Below are 5,322 nucleotides of genomic sequence, written 5' to 3' on the forward strand. Positions count from 1 at the left end.
ACACATAATGTGCATACATAATAATATGCATAAGGAGCCAGCCTCGGGTAGTGGAAAGTGAAGTAGAAAACTGTAGTGGGAATTCTGGCTCAGAGATTTAGTAGCAACGTGACCTTGGGCAAGTTTCTGTTTCTTCATTTGTAAAATGAGGATGTTGGGCTAGATTGGGATTCTTAGACTTCAAGGAGGTTTGTGAATTTCAATAGAAAAAGACTACATCTTTATTTTCACCAACCTTTAATTGAAATTCAGCATCTAAGAATAATAGCTATAGACTATACACCTTATTATATGCCAGGCACTATGCTAAGTGCTTTACAAGTATTATCTTATTGATCCCATTTCTGTTTTCATTTGATACCACTTGATTTGATGGATATAAAGAAGCATATGTATTGCTATATTACAATTTAAAATATCTTTTTTAAAATGTTGCTTAACTTTTTTTAAAATTTATTTTTAGATTTCAACATTCACTTCCACAAGATTTTGAGTTCCAAAATTTCTCCCCATCTCACCCCTCCCTCCACCCAAAATGGCATGCATTCTGAATACCCCTAATCTTCCCTCCCTTCTATCTCTCCCCCGCTTTTTTATCCTCTTCCCCTTCAATTTTCCTGTAAGGCAGAATAGATATCTATACCCTGTTTCCTGTATATCTTATTTCCCAGTTGCATGTGAAAACAATTTTTTTAATCTTTTGTTTAAAAAAGAAAACATGGTTAGATGCCACAGTGTAGGTGGCAATGCCTTAACCGTATATACGTTGTGAAGGCCACTAGGACTTTTTCCATACTTATCAAGGGGAGTGCTAACCTTCTCTCCTTTCATATAACACCAAGAAATATCTTGTTAATGAATCTCAGTATGGTTGGTTTCCTTTGTAGTCCTAACAAATTTTATATTATTCATTTAAGAACATTGTTCTGAGAAGGGTTTTGTAGGCTTTACCAGACTGCCAGCAGGGTCCATGATTCCCCCTTTCTCCCACACCCCCAAAAGGTTAAGAACCTTGGATCTTGATGGTCGATAAGGTCCCTTCCAAATCTCAAGCCTATAAATAAATAATAATATAATAAAATAATAAAAAATAAAACATAGGCTTTACAATACAAAAATACATCGTACAGTTGACTTAAATGATTGTAATTAGCATTACTTTTACCTAATCACTCCTTTCTGGGGTCAGTCAGAAGAAAAAAAGAGAACAATTGGGTAGAACAGGAAATTGCTCTGATTTTCACTGAAGTAACGAAATCACGGGGATTCACAGGATCAAGAGTTGCAAAGGACCTTAGAGACTGCATATCTACTACAATTTGATCTTTTCACTTTACAGATGAGGGGCCTGGAGCAAGAGAGTGGATGAAATTTGCTTAGGACTCTTGAATCAGTAATCCTTGCCAACCCATGTCTCTTAACCTCTTAGGGTACAAGGAGCAGCTCTAGAGCTATGCATTTCTTATCTTTTGCCCCTGCTTGGGCAGACCTTGTTGGTGAGCAAAGGACTATAGCATCTATTCCCACTGAGGTTGTGTATATTTGGGAGAAGGTGCACCCCAACTGGGAAGATGTTTTGTTATCTTTCTTTCAAAATCATTTCAGTAAATGCCTTTACTTTGAGCTAATTGTTTCCTCTGTCTTGGCTGTTGAAAACTGACCATATTGGGAGAGGGATAATGGGGTGCTACATCAAATGACTTCCCTGATAAATGAGAATCAGCATGACAGTGTGGAACTCGGCATCAGGCAGTCCAGGCTTGAATCTGGCATGAGACACTGAGTAGCTGTGTGATCTTAGGCAAATGATTAAACTTCTTTGAGTTTCCCTTTCTATGAAAGGGAGATATTAATAGCATTCACCTCACAGAATTATGATGAGGATCAAATGAGGTAATGTGTGTAAAATGCTTCGCAACATTAAAGGACTATAAAAGGTCTATTGTTACGAATGACTAATTACTACCTTCCTCCCCACCCCCCACCCCCCTACTCCCAAACCTTTAACTCTACTGGGGATGTTTGCTTGTTAAGCCAAATGAATCTGACTGGTAGAATTTTGAGCAGAATAAGGTTAGTATTTGGGGTAAATTACAGCTGACCTAGACTCAAGTGGAAGGGAGATGGGCAAAGGCTTGCTTACACCACTCTTTCTTAGTCACCTTAGCTGGAACACCATTTGTGAATCTGGATGTACTCCAATGCTCTGTCCTGGGCTCTCTTCTCCATATACAGGGTGTCCCAAAAGTCTTAGTACCACTCTAAGCCACTGCAGGTAAGCCACTCATCTACTCCTATGATCATCTCTATTCAGATGACTCCCAACTCTACTTTTTCAATCCTTATCTCTTTCCTGAGCTTTAGTCCTGTCTATTAGACATTTTCCAATGGATCCCACAGGCATCTCAAGCTCAACATGTCCAAAAGACAAGTCATCATCTTTCCCTCCAAAGCTGCTCCTTCCAAAACTTCCTATTTATGCCAAGAGCATCTCAGTCCTACTGGTCTCTCAGGTTCAAAACTTCAGAATCATCCTCTTCCCACTTGGTTGCTAAATCTTACCTATTCTATCTCCTTATCGCTTATGTCTCTTCCCTTTCTCTAGTCCCATAATGGCTACAATCACTGCCTCATTGATCGCTCAGTTTCTTCTCTCTTCTTTACAATCCACTTACAATCCTTTACAATCCACAAGGAAGCCACAGGGATTTTCCTAAAGCACAAGCCAGACTGTCAGTCCTCTACTTAGTAAATTCTGTGGTTCCCCATTACCTTTAGATCAAATACAAACTCCTGTTTAGTATTTAAAGCCTTTCACAAGCTGGCTTGAACCTACCTTTCCAACCTTGTTTATTCATTACTTCCCATGCACACACACTTCAGTTTAGCCAGACTGGCCTTCTGGATGTTTCTCACAGGTGACGTCACATCTCCATATCTGTACCTTCACACAGTCTTCCCCCCATACCTGGAATGCACTCCCTCCTCCCCTCCACCCCCCAGAAACCTTGGTTTCCTTCAAAGCTCAGCTCCAAAACCATCTTCTACTCAAGACCTCTCCTGAATTTCCCAGCTGCTAATGCCTCCCCTACAAAATTACATTGTATTTATTTTGTGTACATGTTGTATATGCTTATTTTATGTATACTTATGTGTGCAAGTACTCTCCCTCTATAGAAGGTCTTCCTATAACGAAAGCAGAGACTGACTCATTTTTGTCTTCATATTCCCAACATCTAGCATAGTGTTTGGGGAGGGGAGACGAGCACTTAGTAAATGGTTATTGCTTACTTAATAACTGCTTGTTGGTACTTAATAAATGCTTGTTGATTAATTGTTTAATAGACAAAATTTTGAAATAAAATTTGGTGCTTTTTTAATATCTTCCTACCTCTTTTTCTACCTCTCTTCCTCAAGGCTACCACCAACCTCCCAGTCATTCACACCAACAACCTCAGTGTCATCCTCAATTCCTCACTCTTATCTATCCTGTACATCCAATCTGTGCTAAATCTTATTGTTTCTACCTTCATGAGATCTCTTATATTTGTCCACTTCTCTGCATTCATATAGCCACTACCCCATTTGAGGACCTGATTACCTCTCTCCTAGATGCTTCTAATAGAGCTTCTTGCCTCAAGTCTCTCCCTACTCCAATGAATCCTCCATTCCAAATGCCAAAGTGATTTTTCCAATGCATAAGTCTGATCATATCAACCTCTCTACTCAATAAATACTGGTGGCTCCCAATTACCTCCAGCATCAAGTATAGACTCCTCTGGTTGGCATTTAAGCTCATTGTAACCTACACCTCTCCTACCTTTCCAAACTTCTTATACTTTACTCCTCTCCATGAACCCCATGACAGCTACACTGTCTAACTTTCACTCTGCCTCTCATCTCTGTGTCTTTGTACTGGTAAAGGAGTGTCATGAGCATAGCTTCTACTCTTCTTCCTCCTCTTTTCACTCTTTCTTTCTTCCCCTCTTTCTCCTAGCAAATGGATGATAGGCCTCAATTAGGGAAAACTGACTTTCACATATTAAAGCTTTCCATGCTAGTCTAGTTATCTTAACTTAGGTATAACAAACCAGCTGCCACCAGAACTCTAGGCAAAATTTTAGTCAGCAAAATTTGTCTTTGCAGCCTTGATATCTATAGCACTCTCTTGCTTATTCCTAAAATATTCACTGTCCTTTTTGTTATCTGATTTTTCAAAGTATCCCACTTCATTTAAGTGTGGTTTTCCACTCTAAATTTTTTCCTTCTTCCTAGTCCTAGTCAAAATGTGCATTCTTTGAAAGCTTGATTCTCAAAGTAAAGAAATTCACGCTAAGGTATGAATGAGGCTTAATATTTCAAGGAGTGGGGCATTAGCACTTTAAAAAGGAATTGGTTAACTGAAACTAATTTATAATTGGTTATATTCATTTTAGTTAAACAAACATTGATGAAAAGTCTGCTAAGGAGAAAACATTCTGTTAGGTTCTAGGGAAGATAGGAATGTAACCTGCCTTTAGCCACATCCAAAGGTGAATGAGAGACTTTGGGGAAAAGGACTGAATTACTGGATTTGTATTATCAAAACTACAAAACTTAGCCTCCCTCATCTTTGGAAAAATGATTTTGGGTAGAAGAACCAGGAAGCAGAACAGGTAGGAAGGAAAAGACCATTTTCAAGCAAGAGACCTAAGTACAGAGTCACGGACAGCAGATGGCTTTGGTCTAACTATCATGAACAGCTGAGATTAGTCCAGAAGATAGATTAGTGACACATTCCTTCCTAGCTTCCTCCCTCTCTCCAGGGAAGAAGTAGAATGTCCCTGTGGACTATTTGCTCACTTTAAATTTCCTGGTTCCCTCTGGAAACTCTGGTCTTTGTTCTAAATGCACACTTTGGTTTCTAAGCTTTTGAGTCATAATAAAATGTTGGCTAACAAAAAAACCCAGTGGCTCATGAATCTAAATGAGAGAGAGAGAGAGAGAGAGGGAGAGAGAGAGAGAGAGGGAGAGAGAGAGAGAGAGAGAGAGAGAGAGAGAGAGAGAGAGAGAGAGAGAGAGAGAGAAAAGGAGAGAGAGAACAGAAAGAGGAGAGGGGGATGGAAGGAGAGACAGAGAGGGAGGGAGAGACAGAGATAGAGAGAATGAGAGGGAGAGAATTCCCTACTTAAGAGAAAAGAAAATTTTGTCCAGATATGGCTAGGCCTTGTGAGGCAGAGCTATCAGGGTCAAGGGAGAGACCACTATTGAACTGCTACAAGCTAGCAATGAATACAAAATCAGTTTTTTTTTTTTTGTTTTTTTTTCAAATGAGCTAATAAA

General features: G+C 39.4%; 1 non-coding gene across 1 annotated transcript; it reads right to left on the bottom strand.

The window, feature by feature from the left end:
- Positions 1–710: 710 nt before the first annotated feature.
- LOC144454688 (U6atac minor spliceosomal RNA) lies at positions 711–838 on the bottom strand. Its single transcript, XR_013483198.1, has one exon. It is a non-coding gene; the product is annotated as a U6atac minor spliceosomal RNA (small nuclear RNA).
- Between the last annotated feature and the right edge of the window lie 4,484 nt (positions 839–5,322).

This window comes from Phascolarctos cinereus, unplaced genomic scaffold, assembly GCF_003287225.1.
Source record: "Phascolarctos cinereus isolate Bilbo 61053 unplaced genomic scaffold, phaCin_HiC Scaffold_726;HRSCAF=1367, whole genome shotgun sequence".
Lineage (NCBI taxonomy): Eukaryota > Metazoa > Chordata > Mammalia > Diprotodontia > Phascolarctidae > Phascolarctos > Phascolarctos cinereus.